This window comes from Delphinus delphis, chromosome 18 (assembly GCF_949987515.2).
Source record: "Delphinus delphis chromosome 18, mDelDel1.2, whole genome shotgun sequence".
Classification (NCBI taxonomy): domain Eukaryota; kingdom Metazoa; phylum Chordata; class Mammalia; order Artiodactyla; family Delphinidae; genus Delphinus; species Delphinus delphis.
Genome location: NC_082700.1, coordinates 65,164,886 through 65,183,151, shown reverse-complemented (window position 1 = coordinate 65,183,151; position 18,266 = coordinate 65,164,886). Strand labels below are relative to the sequence as shown.

Genomic DNA, 18,266 nt, shown 5'->3' with positions numbered 1-18,266 from the left:
CACATGCCGTGGAGCAGCTGGGCCCATGGGCCATGGCTGCTAAGCCTGCACATCCAGAACCTGTGCTCCACAACGGGAGAGGCCACAACAGCGAGAGGCCCGCGTACCACAAAAAAAATAAAATAATAAAAAATAAAGACCAGATATTTAAAGGAAGCAGAGGAAAGAAAGAATATCATTTATAAAGGAACAATTATACTGATGACTGACTTCTCAGCACAGCAATAGATACCAGAAGATATAATGCAATACATTGAGACAAAACAACTATCACTCTAGAATTTCACACGCAGTACAACTAACCTTCAAGAAGAAAGACAAGAGCATTTTAGAAAAGTAAAACCTGTAAGTATTCATCATATACATGCTATCCCTAACTGAAACTCTAATGGATATGTTTCAGGAAGGAAGAAAATTAGTCCAGATGGAAGGTCTAAAATACAAGATAGGATTCTGAGCAAAGATATTAGTAAATATATGATAAAGACAAACATCGATATACAAAACAGTTTATTGGTGAAGATTAAAAAATATAGAAATAATAAGTGGAAAAGAACAGTATGTAAGTTGAGAGGGTGGTGATGAAACCTAAGACATTCAAAGGTTTTTGTACCCTTTGAGATGAGAGTAAGGTTATTATTAATTTTAAACTGTGCTAATTAAGCATGTTAAAATATCTACAGTAGCCACTAAAAAAAAAGCACAGAGAGTAAACATCAAAAATAAGTACAGAGATAAAGTTCAAAAGGAAGCAAGATATTAGGGAAAAATGTTAAATAAATCAAGACGTAAACTGAACAAGAAAAGGTAAAATAAAATTCCAAAGAAATAACCTAGCCAGTACTTTTTTAAGATGATTAGAGTAAGCATACACATGATCATTATATAAATACACACACACACACACACACACACACACACACACACACACACACACATTCTAACAGCTGAGGATGCAAAAGGATTAGTTATGTCAAATACTAACTGAAAATATCACAAAGAGAATAGATTTTAAGGTGGAAAAAGTATGAGCAGAGATAAATAAGGTCTCTTCCTAATGATGAAAAGTTTAACTTACCAGTCAGTTATAACAATTTTAGACTTATGTGAAACATACTAATGTATCTTGAATTACATACATTGAAAATTTACAGGTACATAAGGAGAAATTGAAAAATTCACAGGATATTGGAATCCTTTAATACCATCTCTCATAAATTGTTAGCTCCAGTAAACAAAAAATACCGGTAAGGAGATGAAGGTTTGGACAGCATAAACTTGATTTAAATGGACATATATAATATAGAAGACTGCACCAAACAACTTCAGAATATACCATCCTTTTAAGAACACATGAGCTATTTTTGAAAATCGTCCACATAAGAGCCCATAAAATGGGACATCCCTGGTGGCGCAGTGGTTAAGAATCTGCCTGCCAATGCAGGGGACATGGGTTCAAGCCCTGGTCCGGGAAGATCCCACATGCCGCAGAGCAACTAAGCCCTGCACCACAACTGCTGAGCCTGTGCTCTAGAGCCTGCAAGCCACAACTACTGAAGCCCGCGTGCCTAGAGGCCGTGCTCCGCAACAAGAGAAGCCACCGCAATGAGAAGCCTGCGCACCGCAACGAAGAGTAGCCCCCGCTCACCGCAACTAGAGAAAAGCCTGCGTGCAACAAAAAGACCCAGACAAGAATAAATTTTTAAATAATTAATTAATTTTTAAAAAATGCTTTAAAGAAAGAGGCCATAAAATACATCTCAATATATTTCAAAAGTTGGTATCATATAGATCATATTCTATAACATAAATTAAGTTAAAAATCAAAAACAAAAAGATGTCTAGAACAGGAACTGTATTTGGAAATAAAACACATGCTTCTGAAAAACACATGGATCAAAGAAGAAATCATGATGGAAAATTTTAAATACATTGCTGAATAATAATTAAAGTATACACACACACACACACACACACACACACACACACACACAATGGAATACTCTTCAGCCATAGAAAAGAATGAAATTCTGCCATTTGCAACAACATGGATGGACTTGGAGGGCATCATGCTTAGTGGAATGTCAGACAGAGAAGACAAATACTGTATGATATCACTTATATGTGGAATCTAAAAAATAAAACAAACTAGTGAATATAACAAAAGAGAAGCAGACTCACAGATACAGAGAACAAGCTAGTGGTTACCAGTGGGGAGGGGAAGGGGGGAGGGGCAACACAGGGGTAGGGGATAAAGAGGTACAAATTTTTATGTATAAAATAAGCTACAAAGATATTGTACAAAACAGGGTATAGGCCAAGATTTTATAATAACTATAAATGGAGTCTAACTTTTAAAAATTGTGAATCACTATATTGTATGAAACTTTCATACAGTACTGCTGGGAAGGTAAACTGGTATAGTCATTTCAGTAAATGACTTGTTATACCTTGTGAAGCTGGACATGTGCATATGCCTTAAAGCCAGCAATTCTATTCCTTAATATAGACCCAAAGAACCTTCTGTACACGTGCACCAAAACACTGGTTCGCAAATGTCCACAGACCCATTGTTTGATGGACCAAACTGGAAACAACCTAACATAAATTAACAACAGAAAACCAGAAATTGTGTTATAGTCATTCAATAGTATATGTTTGCATAAATAAATAATACAGCAGCTGCCTGCACCAGCATGGGTGAATACTAAAAGCAATACTGACGAAACAAAAGCAAATCAGAAAAATATTGTATAATTCCATTTATATAAAATCCAAAACCAAGCAAAACTAAAACAAATGTATTGCCTACGGTTACATATATGTGTGGAGGTGTAAAGAAACCCAATGGTATTAATAAATACAAAAATCAGCAGTGTTACCTCTGAAAGAAGTATGAGTTCTGAGACGTGATAAGTAGAGAGGGCTTCTAAGGAACTGATACTATATTATTATTATTTTTGCCTATTGTAGTTTTTTTTAACATCTTTATTGGAGTATAATTGCTTTACAATGTTGTGTTAGTTTCTGCTCTATAACAAAGTGAATCAGCTATACGTATACATGTATCCCCATATCCCCTCCTTCTTGCGTCTCCCTCCCACCCTCCCTATCCCACCCCTCTAGGTGGTCACAAAGCACCGAGCTGATCTCCCTGTGCTGTGTGGCTGCTTCCCACTAGCTATCTATTTTACATTTGGTAGTGTATATATGTCCATGCCACTCTCTCACTTGGTCCCAGCTTACCCTTCCCCCTCCCCGGGTCCTCAAGTCCATTCTCTATGTCTGTGTCTTTATTCCAAGCTAGGTAATGGTACACAGTTTTTTATCTCCTTATTATTCTTTAAGCGGTATATATATGTGTGTGTGTGTGTGGGTGGATACATATATCCACCTACATTATGCATGTATGTCTATATATTACGTTCTTTTTATATTTGATCTATTTCAACAGTCAAAAAAATATTTCACCAGTAATAACACATCACAAAAAAAGCCAACTCCTCTGTTTTTCAGGTACCTAACAAAATTTGACCTAAGATAAATACTTAGTGGAGGTGTGGTCTTTCCGATTTAAAAAAATGATAATTATGTGATCTCCACAAGCCCCGGGCTGTTTCCTGTCATGCAACAAATAGCACTAAATAAATGTTTGTTGAATTGAACTAAATTAAAATGTGTATAATACAAGGGGCAAATGTGTGACATCAGCTATTTTGAATTGTCCATCTCAGCCGTTCTTTGTAACAGAGCTCCAATTTTCACTGTATACTTATCCCTCAACCACACAGTCTATATGCTACTGGGGAAAGTGACCCCACTCTTAGCAACCAAGGTGGACTCTGATTGGCTTAAGTAATTTAGTATCTTCCAATTCTTGACAACAGTGTTTGGTTCAAAACAGTTAACAAAATATGAGCCAGTGAGAGACAAGAAATGAGATACAAGAAAATATTTATGAGAGGTTCGGGGTGTGTGTGTGTGTGTGATTTCGGGGTGGGGTGAGGAATCCTCCTAGGTCTTCTGAAAGATACTCAGAGAGGCACTCGCTGTGTTTATTGAACATATGAACAAGACTGGCAACCCATCCCTGCCCCGAGAAGCTGTTAGAGCCACCTATGTGGCATCTGAGGAGCTAGCCTTAAGTGAAGCCCCAGGTAGGTCAGGGCCAGCCCTTCTGGTAATATGGTTGACTAGGTAACCTAGACCACTTGCTACAGAACACTTAGAAATGCCAAATAAAATACAACAGACGTCCTTTTAAGTGCATGGCTGAGCCCAAAAGAAAGTAAGGGAAATCTCTCAGTCAGGCCAGTTGATGAGAGCAGAGTCACCTTCCCCAGCATATGTAGGCTGCAGAGGTGAGAAATGAAAATCCAAATGAAAAATAAAGTGGGAACTGAAGACCAGAGCAGGAAGGGTAGACTGGACAAGGGGCAGAGATTGGTTGCCACTTTCTATAACCAAGAAGCTTGCATTTTATAGCCCATGTGGGGACAGGAGATGGTGGCTTAGGTCTGCAAAAAGTCAGAGAGCTGCAACTGGGACCATATGTAAAGTTTAAGGCCTAACCCTCAGAAAAATGGTGGATTAAATATATATATGTCCTCACCCCCTGTAAAAAAAAAATACACACACACACACTCACACACACACACACACTCACACACACATACCAGCAGCACAGGGTGATATACTGGTGAATGAAAGTTTATACAGGGTTTGTAAAAGTTTCCTCCGAGAATATATACTCACAAATGTGCTCTCACATAGATTTGGAGTCTGCATCTTTCCTACACCATGATACAGGAACCTACAACCCGAAAATTTAACATACAGTATTCCTGCCAGTAATTCTCCTGAGATTCATGCCTCCCACCTCCACCCTAATGCTTAACCCAGGAGGCACGAGATTCCAACAAATAAACTCCTAAGAAAAATAAGTTCACCACCCAAAATTACCAAATAACCCCCCCAAAATTCATCATGTAAAAGTCAACAGATATATAGAAACAGATGTCTGAAAATAGATTTCAGATAATAGGACTACAAGATATAGAATAAAAATTTAGTATATTTTAAATTATTGAGGACATAAAAAGAGAAATTAAAAATATCTTAAAATTATGAGCACTATCACAAAGCCAGGGAGATTTGAAAAATTACCACCTGGAATTTCCAGGAGTAAAATAATTGAAATATAAAACCCAAAAGACAGATTAACAGCTAAATAAGACCTAGATGAAGACAAAATCAGTGAACTAAAATATAGAGAAATAAAATTATTAATAAAGCAGGACTAAAAAAAAGTATAAAATATGAAAGCCATGAAAGATAGAATATGAAGGACAACATTTATTCAAGTTCCAAAACAGCTATATATTTAAGATGTGGGCAGACAATATAGAGACCAATGGGAAGAGAGAGAAATAAGATATTTGGTGATTTTTAAAAGATGCTTGATCAAACCTTGCCTGAAGCCCTTTCCATTCCTCAGCTTTTATATTGTTAGCCTATACATTTTTTAAATTATTTAATCCCATTTATGTTGAGCATTTTGTTCTTTGCAAGCTAAGTTTTCCTAGCTGATATTGGAAGTAAGAAAATAAAGATTAGACTAAGAAAGTTTTTTTAAAAAGTACCTGACCATTAAGCATCTGGAAAAATAGACTCAGACAAATCCAGCTAAAAGTTAACAGGGGACAACACTTCCCCCATATTGCAGCTGTAAAGTATCATAACGATCACCTCTTCGGGTGACTACTGCTTTTTTACTAAGATGCTTTGGTTTCTAAAATCATTAACTATCAAAAACTTTGTTTGTTAGAAATTATATCAGTAAAAATGAAACATCCCACTCTTGCCTAGAGGATTTAAGCCACTCTGACACAGAGGCAGCCTCAATTTCCAACCCAAGTGCAGAGCTTCTAATAAGGGGTTTCTGGATACAATATTCCACATTTATCTTAACTTTGTAGTTCCCAAGGAAACAGGACCTTAGATCCACTTCACAGTCCAGAGTTGATGTTAAACCCTTCGCACACAGCCCAGCTTTTCTCTGAGCCTATCCAAACACTGCTTTATTTAAATTTAACCTAAACGCCATTATCCTTCAAAATCCTGGGCTTCCCTCGTGGCGCAGTGGTTAAGAATCTGCCTGCCAATGCAGGGGACACGGGTTCGAGTCCTGGTCCAGAAAGATCCCACATGCCGCAGAGCAGCTGGGCCCCTGCGCCACAACTACTGAGCCTGTGCTCTAGAGCCCGCGAGCCACAACTACTGAAGCCCACGTGCCTGGAGCCCATGCGCTGCAGCGGAGAGGCCACCGCAGTGAGAAGCCCACGCACTGCAACGAAGAGTAGCCCCCGCTCACTGCAACTAGAGAAAGCCCGTGCACAGCAACAAAGACCCAAGGCAGCCAAAAATAAATAAATAAATTTATTTTAAAAAATCCTATAATAACCTCTGTCTTTTCCTTTATTTGGTGAGATGCCCCACAGTTCCCCTGGCATGCAGTCTCCCTCATTGCAATGGTGCAATAGAACTGACTTTGCTGAATAAAAGGTCATTTCTGGTGACCTTAGGCTGATTAAGCTAGGACAGGAGACAGGGTGAAGCAAACCAAATAAACCAAAATATAAAATTATGTTTTTAGCATTTGCCTAAAGATAGTCATATAGAGAGGAATGGAAAAGAGAGGAACAGAAAAGGTAAATGCTGGTTAGAATCATTTGGTTGGACTGAAACTAGAGAGGGTTTTCACTGATGATAGCTTCTTGGAGAAGGCCAGCCTTGAAGAGAGAGAGAGAAAGAAATTGCTTCATGTTCCATTAAGAACATGGAACTAGTGGCAGAAGTGCTTAAAGAAAAAAAGCCCCTTTGCTTCTCTTTGCAGCTGCACATACCCTTCCAGACCGGGACACTTCCTTGTTCCATGCGGGCGGCCCACGGGGCTCCCAGAAAATTGAGTGCAGCCTAAAACAAGTGCCAAAGCACACTCTGGGATCCAGCTGCCTCCCAGGTCTAGGGCTGAGCTCCTGGGCTGTATTTTCATCAGTGAACTGGCAGTCATAAATGTCAAGCCCTGATCAGCATAATCCCCTTAGCTCTTCCAGCTTAGTTCACAGCAAGGAAAGGTGGCATCAAGATTTCCTATTTTGGAAAAAAAAAAAATTGCTGAACTTGGGCTGGCCTAATATTAGCAGTGCTAACTTTCTACATGGCTTTTATCTCCAGTAAGTTCGAGATTACTTAAGCATTTGTGGGACTCAGATTTCTTTGTAATCAAGACAAAGCACAACATTTTGGTACCTTCTCTGATTGCTAAGGATGGCTGTTTTTCAGGTGGAGGAACTAAGGAGAACATATCTGGTGTAACGCTGCAGTAAAAATAAATTAAAAAGTGGGGGGCTTCCCTGGTGGCGCAGTGGTTGAGAGTCCGCCTGCCGATGCAGGGGACGCGGGTTCGTGCCCCGGTCCGGGAGGATCCCACATGCCGCGGAGCGGCTGGGCCCGTGAGCCATGGCCGCTGGGCCTGCGTGTCTGGAGCCTGTGCTCCGCAGCGGGAGAGGCCACAACAGTGAGAGGCCCGCATACTGCAAATAATAATAATAAAAGTGAAGCATCATGAAGATGTAGCTCTCTGCTAGCCTCTGTTTCAAGAAACCCCTGCTACCCCTCTTGCCTTCTTCAGGTCCTATGGCTTCAACCTTGAAAAATAAAGGTCACCCCCAACCCCACAATGCCTAGGTAGGCAGCTCAGAGTGCCTGGAACTCAGAGTATTTGTGCAAGTAAACACAGAGGAAAACTACACAAAGACCAAACACAACTGCATTTTTAACAGCTTGAAAACTGTTCTACCCCTAACTAGATCAAATTTAGATTACTGTAGCCTCCTGGGCTCTCCCAGTTCATGTGTATACTTTTCTTGTTTTCTTTTTTATACTAAGTATTTTATTGCTGCCAGTGTATATAAAACAATTACCCTTGTGAAACAGAAATTCATGAATATTCAGAGACGTAGATGTTAAGGACTGACAAAAGTACAAGTTTGTATAGTATGGCACGTGTTATAGAGACAGGCTTTTGTACTGGCTTCAAATTCAGCTTCCCGTTGAATATTCACCGGTTTATGAAAAGTGGTTTAGAAAATCTTGCAAAGATTCATTTTATTACGAAAAGGAACAGACTTTCTGGGGTCTGAAGGGATTTGAAGATATTCCAGTCAGCAGCGGGTTATGTTGAGCATTCTGCAGACAGAATTCTTTCAAATCTGCAGCTGCCTGGGAAACCTTCACAGGGTTGAGCCCAGCCTCCAGCCGGGCCTGTTGGACCACTTTCTTCACAGCAGCGACGCTGGAAGGACCAGACATGGCGCACGCGACGGCTGGGCAGATCGGCACGCCCACGTGTATGCTTTCCTAAGCAATTTTTAATGCCAAATATGTTGATTTTCTTGACTAAAATCATACTGAAGAAAAAGCATTGTAAAGTGTGTGTGCGCATGTGTGTGTGCATGTGTGTGCGTGTGTGCTGGGGGAGAAGCGTGTTGATTCTAAACAGAACACTGAGAGATTGTTTGAGGACACAACTTTATTTTATAGCAATAGTTTTTGGCATTTTAAGTAACTCGATAGGTCATGCATGGATACCCTCTATCCCCAATGGAAAGCATCATCACCAAATTCCATCAGCTTTGCAGAAGCTGCAAAGCTCACCTCACCTGCCAATCTCTACAGGCGTCAGCCTTGCATGAAAACATGACAGCCAGCATCTCAGAAAGGAAAGAGACCTGCCAATTCACCTACCTTGTATATTTCACAGACAGGAAATCTGAAAAGGTTTCAAGTCCCAAAAGTTTGGTTATTTATACTGATCCTGCCACTGATATGTTGCCGGGGCCTGCCACCTGTCAATTTTGTCCAACCTACCCAAAGAAGGAAGCTGGAAGGGTGTGTGTGCCATTCCTGTAGAATATGGGATATTAAAATAAAAAATATTCCAGCTCTTTGATTTCCTTTGATTTTGTGGGTAATACAATAACCAGAATGAGATAGCTGAAACCAATAAAATCTGATTTATAGCATTAAAGGCAATCTTTATAGCACTTATTTATGGTACATTACATCTAAAATCCAATTTCACAGGCTGCTGTTTGAAACTTTCTGTTCAATCATACATACACTACATACACTGTACCTCAGTGCCATAGAGTTAGATTATATAAATGTCTGTACCCCCAGAGGTATTAAAATTCGGTTACCACGGTGGTGAGTGAGCTTGACAGTAATTTTCCTAACCAACTCTTCAACCAAAAAGATCCAGTCAGCACTTGATAAATACTGAAACTGCTAGCATGCCTATCATTAAACCAAAAAAAAAAAAAAAAAGAAAAAAGAAAAGAAAAAAAATCACTGCTCAGATAACTCTATATTCTGGAATGAAATTAATTGAAAAGAAGTCGCATAGAAATGCGATAATTGGTGATGCTGTAGGATACTTGCGTTAACGTTGTGGGGTATATTTTCAAGCCAATGAGCAAAAAGTACTTTCTTGCATGACATCATCGGTATTAAGAAAAGACACATGGCTAGGTCTATACATGCTACTTTGGAAATACAATCTGAAGTGTCTACATTCATACACTTGAATGTAGAAGGCTATATCCTGTTCAATTACTATAATCATTGTCAAAGAGAGGGCAAAGTATACATGCTGACTTTCAGAGAACTGTCATTTGAATCTTAAGCAACTTCCCATTGATTTAAAAAGGGTTTTATCTTAAAAGAAATTCAACTCTCCAAACACTTTGCTTGCCACGCATTAGATAAACGTAAAGGGAGGCTGGGATCCTCGCCTGATCTGATGAGCAAGGGAACTCCTGCTCTGTGAGCGATCACATCCCTCAGCACTGAAGTTTTGTTTCCTAAATACATTTCAGCCTCATTGTCATCCAGAAATGTGTACCATGCACCCATCACCTGGCTTATGTGCTATGCTGATAAGTCATTCGCGAATAAAATTCAGGACTCAAATATATCAATAAATGACAAAAAGTGGCAGAAACAGTGAATAGATTCAATACCCAAATAACTGCTAAGAACTGTCCTATTCCAGGAGTGCACTGGGATACTGTGGGGCTTGAAGCTAATATAATTTGAAGTCCTCCTTAAAAAAAAAAGAATACCAACTTCAAAACTTAATATTATTTATAAGGGACTTGTGCAAGTGAAAGCCAGACACTTAAGCCTCATTGGCGACAAAGTAAAAGTATTTTTGGATCTTGTTTTTCCCATATCATTTCTGATCCTCACATAAGCCCAGCGAGGACAGCATTATTCTTCAGATGAGGACCTGAGGCTCAGATGCGTTGCCCCAGAGGACTCTGGTAGGGATCCGTTCATTGGGATGCAAGCTCAAGTTTGTCTCTCTTGAAACCCATGCATACTGCTGCGTTTTGGTTTAAGTTAATTGAGGTTTGGGTTGTTATCACCTGTAGTTCCCCGAGATGGGGTGGTGTTCTTGTTTTAGCCCCCAGAGAATTCTCTACAGCAAGGGAAGGCTTAAGCGTGAATCAGAGTCACCTGGAAGTCTTGTGCAGTCACAGATTGTGAGCCCCACCTCCAGGGTTTCTCAATCAGTAGGTTGGGGTGGGGGGGGGGGGGTCTGAGAATTTCCCAGGTGATGTTGATGCTGTTCAGCCAGCACCATGCATTTAGCTGCTGACCTTGAGAAACTGAGCTAATTCCAGCATTCTGCCCATCTATCTTCTTCCTCCAGTGAAACCAGTTACTGTAGTTCAGGGGTGCTTAACCAGCTCAGCTAAAATGGAGCTAAACCCCACCCCTTCATGAAAGATTTCAGCTGGACTAACAGTAGCTGGAATACAAAATAGGCTGAGAAGGAAAAATGTTAGTGAAGAATTACGTTGGAAGAAAAGATAGTATTAAAATGCAATTCAACAATGAGAAACTCAGTATATTTAAATTAGCCTCACTATAGCACAATTTAAAACTGTTACGTAATGGTAGTTAATGAAAACTCATATAAATACCCTAATTTTTCTGTAAACTAATAGAAAAATAGAATCAATGAATGTGGTGAGAAGCCAAGGAAAGAGAATCACCAGGTTGGGGGGGGGGCGGAGCTAAGGGACTGAGGGCATGAAATGTCATTTGAAATTGAGTTACTAGGGTTTAATCAAGGTATTTAAATGCATTCTACAATAGAGTACAACTTACATTCTGTATTTAAGTGATATTCTATATAATGATGATGGACTTTCATTACAGGAAAGCTATTCAGTGATGCTTATGAAACGACTGTAGACAAATTATCTCTACGACATACTACAAAAGTCATATCCAGAAATTAGTTTAAGATGTGAGCACTAAGTATATTGAGGTTTGAAAGACTTTAGTTCACTCTGAACTCTTAATGACTCGAATATGTTTACAGAGAGAAAAGATGATCCTTTTGCCATTAGTATCTCGTGGATTATTCTGCAGTAAACAACCTGTGTATTTGCTCTTCGGTTGGAAGCCTAGGGGGCTCTTTGTTTATTCAACAAAGAATTATTGACACTTACTAGGTACCAAGGATACACAAATTAATAAGATACTTATTCAAAGAATTAGCCAACTACATTATCCTCTTTCTATTCTACTTGAAGAAAGGAAATAGAATTAATACAACTATCTAGTAATTCATCTCAGAGAAAGAAAAATAATTTGAGCTTTGGGTTCATGGACTTCTTCTTCTGATAGGTGTGCAATCTATAAGAATGGATGGTCAGAGATTCCATAGTTTTCTCACATAGTGATCTTTGTATTGGATAAAAGACTAGTTTTTAAGAAATAATGCGAATATCGGCCCCTTGTTATAATATTTTCTGCTTCCAGGAGCAGAGGTTCTTGGGCAGGGTTTGTGTGCAGTGGAGATTACACAGGAATTGTTCAAAGAGTGGGAATTGATGGCGATTCTGATAATGAGAAGAAATTAAGAGTTTTTCCAAATAGGATCACAGATTTTCAGAAAAGGAACCAGTGATTTTCTGAGGAGCTGGTAATAAAATTTGCCTTTGATCTAAAATGATATAAAAGAAAGTTCTGCATTTTCCTAGAAAATGTACCATCAGTGGCAATAAATCTTAGCTCTAACCTCCTGTCAATTATCTACCTTATGGATCAGTGCACAAGAAAACAATGAATTCCCAACAATGATCATGGGATACAGCTACCTTCACATAAGAGGGATTTCATAAGAAAATAAATATACGCTCTATAATATCAACATTTAATACCACTCTTGCTTTCTAAAAATGACTTCTATAAATTTATTTTTCACTCCACATTTCATAGGCAGATGGTTGAAAAAAATACTCTTTAGCAAAAAAAAAAAAAAAAACCCAAAACAAGAAAGCCAGTTTTTCTTCCCGGTGTCAACTGTATTTCTATTAATTTACAATATCTGAAAATAATTATTTTAATTCTCTTTAACGTTGTTAGCAGAAAAACAACAATTTTCGTGTAGTATAATTAGGGAAATAAAAAATTCCTATTAGAAGCAGATCACTTAAATGATGCAATTGCCTTACCAAGTAAATTTCAGGTCACATATGTCAAATGGTGCTACGGCCAACATGGAACCAGCTTTTGGTACATTCCATCTGAGGAGATGCTGCCCATTTGCAGAATGCCTAGGATAACACGTCCAAATGCACTTCACAGGTGTCACAAGGTCTTAAAACTTCCACGCTTCACCGAAATCTTCTAACCGATTCCTCTAATGGTTGTGTTTATTCTGCTTCATTTACTTTCAACTTCACATCAAGTCTCAGCACTCTGAACTAGGAGAGACCATGGAGATGATTTAGTCTCTTCCCTTCCAAATCATCTTCACGTGTGATTAACTGAGACCCCAAAAAATCTAGTGAGATGTCCAGTGTCTACGTCTGGGTGATGAAAGGGCCAAGATTGATCGAAACTCTGGTCACATGACTCACTGTCCATCGACGTTGCTCTCACGGTGCCATTTGATCAATGATCTTCAGGGAGCCCTGACACCTTCTTTGGAATTACATGTTCTCAACAGCAATCTGAGTGCGATGCATTTGAAGAGCCAGTAAAAAGAGAAGCAGGAATTTGTACGTGGAATTCTTGAAGTAGCTACCCTTTGTCTAACCCACAGAACTATTACTAGGATCAATTAATATAATGTAGGTAAAGTGATAAAGTGACAGGCTTTGTACATCTGAAAGCATGATACCGATAAAAGGAATTTTCAAGATCATAAAACCTAAGACGTTATTCTGTGAAAGTTTTGTAAAGAAAAACCTAGATGTCTTGCCCAAGATGTATGGAATACCACAAAATATCTATGCCACATTGTACCCACAAATAAAATAACTGGATACATTTTAAAGATATATTATAAACAAATGTTAAGAATAATCTTATTACAAAAATGTATCTGAGATGGAAACAAATCTGAAATTCAGCAAAAATTTAACCAGTGTTTGTAGAACTTTGGTTGCTTTCTAAAACTGTAACAAAATGTCAATTCTCAGAGGAAGAAGTTAAAAATAAAACCATAATCTCACATTTTCATAATTAAAAGGAAATGCATTTTCAACTGCCTATAACATGATAACATCATTTCCTGTCAGCAATTTTTATACATATGCAGTTCTGAGCCTTCAAAATTCTTAAAGCTATTTATAGCGCTAATAAGAAATTGGATTCTCACAAATTAACAGACCTTTTTCCCCGTGAAAGACCAAATTGAACAAGGATTTACAACATGGGAAGTTTCTATTATTCATGCTTTTTTTCTGTCTGGGAAGCCTGTAACCCACTATCATCACCAATACCCACCCCGGACGTCACTCCCAGACCTGAGTCAGCTTTGCAAATACTCGCTAGCCTCGTAAGACACCTAACTTCCTCTCCTCCATCGAGCCTTCCTTGTCACCTCTCTGTCTTTGCCTAGTTCTCCAAACACATAACTCTATGTTCCTGCTGTCCCCTGCTAATAATCTTTGTACTTACTTACTAGTCTATCACAGTTCCCCGGACTTTGAACTCCATAGATGTAGGAGTACCTTACGGATCTGTGTACTCACAGCACAGCACAGTGCCCGGCACTTGTGATGATCAAGATAAGCTTGATTACTTTGATAAAGCTAACCTTCCTCATCAAATATCTTTTTATTGACTATTTCCCACAGTGAAATTAAAAAGAGGAACTTTTAGAGACAAGCTTTCTTTTGATTATTTTGCTCAACTCAGTACATGACCATAGAAAAGCAGTCAAGTATTGAATATTTAGTATTTACTGCTGAGTTTACAATAACAGTGTTCTAATAGAAAATGGCATCATGCAGGCAGATTAAAAAAAATCCAGAAAGCCCACACACAAAAAGTTAAGTGTATTCTCAAGATAAATAGTATACGGTGATTGAACAGAAACAAACTTTCTGATTTTTATCTTTCTGTACTTCCACTGGTTTCTGAACACAGGAGAGATTCTGTACTACCACCTCAACGTAATGTGGTCAAAGTTTATTTATTCATTGAATACTGAGCCAGGCCACGTCCTAGGTACCAGCTCAACAGCAGACAAAACAAAGTCCCTGCTTTCAAAAGACAGCACAACTTAGTAGTGGTGAGGGATGCAGACCACCTGGGTTTGAGTTCAAGCTCCATCACATATGAGCTGTGACATCTTCTGTAAGTTACTTAACCTCTCTGGGCTGCAATTTCCTAGTCTATAAAAATGGGAACAATATTACCTACGTCATGGGTTGTTATGAGTATTCAATGAGTTAATATTTGTAAAGTTCTTTAAAGAGCGCCTGGAATGTATGATATACGTAAATGCTTGACAACATTTCAAGGTGCTTCAATTCTACCCAAAAGAGACAGACACAAAACACATACATATGTAATTGGTCACGTGGTGATTACTGCTGCGAAGACAGCAAGAGGGGCCAGGGAACAGAGGATGGAGGTCCTTGCTCGCTCATACAAGGTGGTCTCCCCCAGAAGGCCTCTCTGATAATGTGACTTTTGAGCAGAAATCTTAATAAGTGAGGAAGGAGCTCTGGAAATCTTGGAGGAGTGTCACAGGCAGAGGAACCAACTGAACTAGCTCTGAGGAGGAAGACAGCTTGGAGCATTGACAGAACCACAGGAGCCTAAGGAGAGGTGCTGAAGCAAAGCCAGTGAGGAGGAGAATGGCCAGGGGCCAGGTCAGAGCAGGAACAGAGAGAGGAACCCCGCAGGGCCTTGAAGAAGCTCACATTTTAACGAAAAACGACTGGAGGATTTAGAATGGAAGGGTAATGCTACTGGATTTTTTTTTTTTTTTTTTTTTTTGGTACGCGGGCCTCTCACTGTTGTGGCCTCTCCCGTTGCAGAGCACAGGCTCCGGACGCGCAGGCTCAGTGGCCATTGGCCTGCCAATCAGAGGAACCAAAAACAGCAGCCCGGGCAACAGTGAAGGTCCAGAAACCCACAAAGATGGGGGGAGTCAGAGAACCAAGTGGGCACTTTATTAACCTGGCAAAGGGGCAGCTGGGCAGGCCGAGCAGCCCCCTGCCAGACCCTTCGCTGTGCTCAGGGGCCACTGATAGAGGCAGAGCCGCAGGGCCCAAGCCCTGGACACTAGGAGTCCAAGCTGGGCAAGGGCAAGGCTACGGGTGGGGCTGGAGTTGCCGAAAGCAGGCATCAAGTACCAGCCTGCCGCCCCTTCTGAGGCTGGGGGTGGGTCTGAAATGAGTCCCCTCTCCCGTTCCCCACTCCTTGTACAGCTCACGCTCTTCAGGAAGGGCCATGAGTCCCACATCAGCTGTGGTCTGGAAGGTGATGCCGTCCCCCTGGCAACGGGGAGGCCAGGAAGGGCCAGAGCCAGACAATGACCCAGCGGGGCCCCAAGGCCGCCTGCAGGTTGCGGGAGGGGCCCAGGTCGTAAGAGTGCCGCCCCGAGCCCACTCCCACGTGGTCTGGCCCCTCAGCAGCAACATCCCACCGAAGAGCAGTCCAGCCGCGCACAGCGGTGCACACGCCAGACACGTGTCGGTCACGAAGGCCAGCGCGAACGGCGCCGCAGACACTGCCTGCGAGGCAGCGGGAGGAGGGCGGTGGTGTGCAGGAGTGTGTGGGCTCGCAGCAGGGCTGACGGGTCAGGGCCCGGCAGCGCACAGACGTGCAGCAGGACGCCTGCGGCATGAAGCAGCAGACACACGCACGGCCGGTAGTTGCGGAAGCGCACGCGGCGGCCCAGCGGGCGGCCGTGGTGGTCCCGGCGCAGGATGCAGCGGCGCCAGGCGGAGCAATGCCCGCTGCGCGGTGGCCTCCGGCTTTGGCACTGGTAGCAGTAAGCCCAGCCCTGGCCCTGACCACGGCCGGCCAGCATCACAGCCTGGATGCTGGGGTCCGAGCGCAGGAAGAGCTCCCCACGTTGCCCAGTAGGTTGAGCAGCTGGAAGGCTGCCGGCGCAAGCTGCAAGGTCCGGGCCAAGAGTCCCAGCGGGGGCGGCCCGGGACCCAGCACCAGCACGTAGGCCAGTTCCTGGCCCAAGAGGCAGCCGCACGGACGCCGCCTCCGCCCTCCCCACCGCCCAGGGCTGCCCCATGGCCTGGACCCACTAGCGGTGGATCCCGGGTACCCCGCCGCTTCCCGCTGCTGGATTTTTGTGGTAAACGGATCGCCATAGCTGCTGTGTAGAGAAGAAACTCTAAGACGAGGAGTTAAGAGTAAACACAGGAGGATAAGTGAGGAAACAGCAGGCTAGGTGAGTGATGACGTATCTTGATGAAGATGGAGGGGAACATAAGATGTGGCCAGGTTCGGGTTATTTTCTAGGTTAGTCCCCAGCATTTCCTGACTGAGGGATGTTGGGTGAGAGAGAGAGGAGTCCAGGATGACTCCAAGATTTGGGGTCCAAGCTTCTGCAGGGATGAAGCTGCCACCGACTGAGATGCGCAAACTAAGGGGAAGCGTGATCCGTCACAGGTCAGATCATTTTCCTCCTCAGAAATCCTCAGTGGCCGCCGCTTACTTTGTAAAGTCAGTCCCCTGGGCCTTCCATTCAAGGTCCTGTTGACACCACATGCATTTCGTCCATGCTCTTTCTGCTCCAGCCAAGCTCGACCCATTGTCTGGTCCCCAAACCTTCACAATTGGATGACTTTTTCATGATACTCCCTTTCCTGGAAGTACTTCCTCTTCTTGTATGCCTAAGAAAAGGTCACTTAATCCTTCCGTGATTAACTTGGATTTCCAATTCTCTGATGAAGGCTTCTCTGGTATTTCTTGGCAGGTGGCTTTGGGCTTTGTACTTTCGTCACACATATTCCATTTCACCTTAAGCTATTTTATATAGTTGTTTGTTTCATCAAATAGACCGAAACCTCTTGGAAGGTAGAGATCGTATCTTATTTACATCAGTGGGTCTACAGTTCCTAACACACTGCTTGCATTAAATAAAAATATTTCTGTCCAAATGAAATTAACATGTGTATCACTTCAAATCTTTTGATCTGAAAACAATCAAGTGCTCTCTTTACAATATGTTAATCTTATAATTTTATTTTTCATTTCATCAAATGAAATGAAATGTCTATGTAAAAATTTCCCTTCATTTATAAAACATTGATAGGTAAATCAGAAAAAGAAAAGAAAGTTATAAGAAAGGGAGAATTGATGTGTCTCCGTTTTTTTGCTTTTGTTTTGAAACCTAATACGTTTCTTTGGCTGATTATGAAGGTAATACCCTTGAGCTTTACATGATAAGGTTAAAAATGTCTCTATGATATCCCAGTATATAGTTCAGGCAATATGCCTTAAGATTTTCTTTTTCCCTTTTTTTTTTTTTTTTAGCACAGCTACAAGCTTCTCTGGGGAACCGGCTATAACACAAAGATTTGGTACTATCTGTCTCTTCCATTTCAGAAAACTAGAAATTACGTGCTTTGAGATACAAGGCAGTAAAATATTGATCGTATAGGACATTTCAGTAGAGTAGAAGGTATTCTAATTAACATGATAATCAACACAGGCTTTTTCATGGAACAGATTGTATAATCGAAAATTTTTATGGATTTTGATAAACATACGTCACTCTCAGAGGGATTTCAAGCTTCTGGTGTTATTTCTCCTTCCTGGACACCATGGTACACAATTAAGGCAAAGGAACAAAGGAAGTTAACTTATAAATCAGCTATCAGTGACTGACTGCGTAAGGGAATAACGCCAGTCCCTGG

General features: G+C 41.1%; 1 protein-coding gene and 2 pseudogenes across 1 annotated transcript in view; all 3 read right to left on the bottom strand.

Moving 5' to 3' along the window:
* Positions 1–18,266, bottom strand: part of HS6ST3 (heparan sulfate 6-O-sulfotransferase 3) — a 652,720-nt gene that overhangs the window by 179,034 nt on the left and 455,420 nt on the right. The window lies entirely within an intron of this gene.
* LOC132413892 (guanine nucleotide-binding protein G(I)/G(S)/G(O) subunit gamma-5 pseudogene) lies at positions 8,173–8,373 on the bottom strand (annotated as a pseudogene).
* On the bottom strand, positions 15,847–16,636 carry LOC132413961 (probable palmitoyltransferase ZDHHC24 pseudogene; annotated as a pseudogene).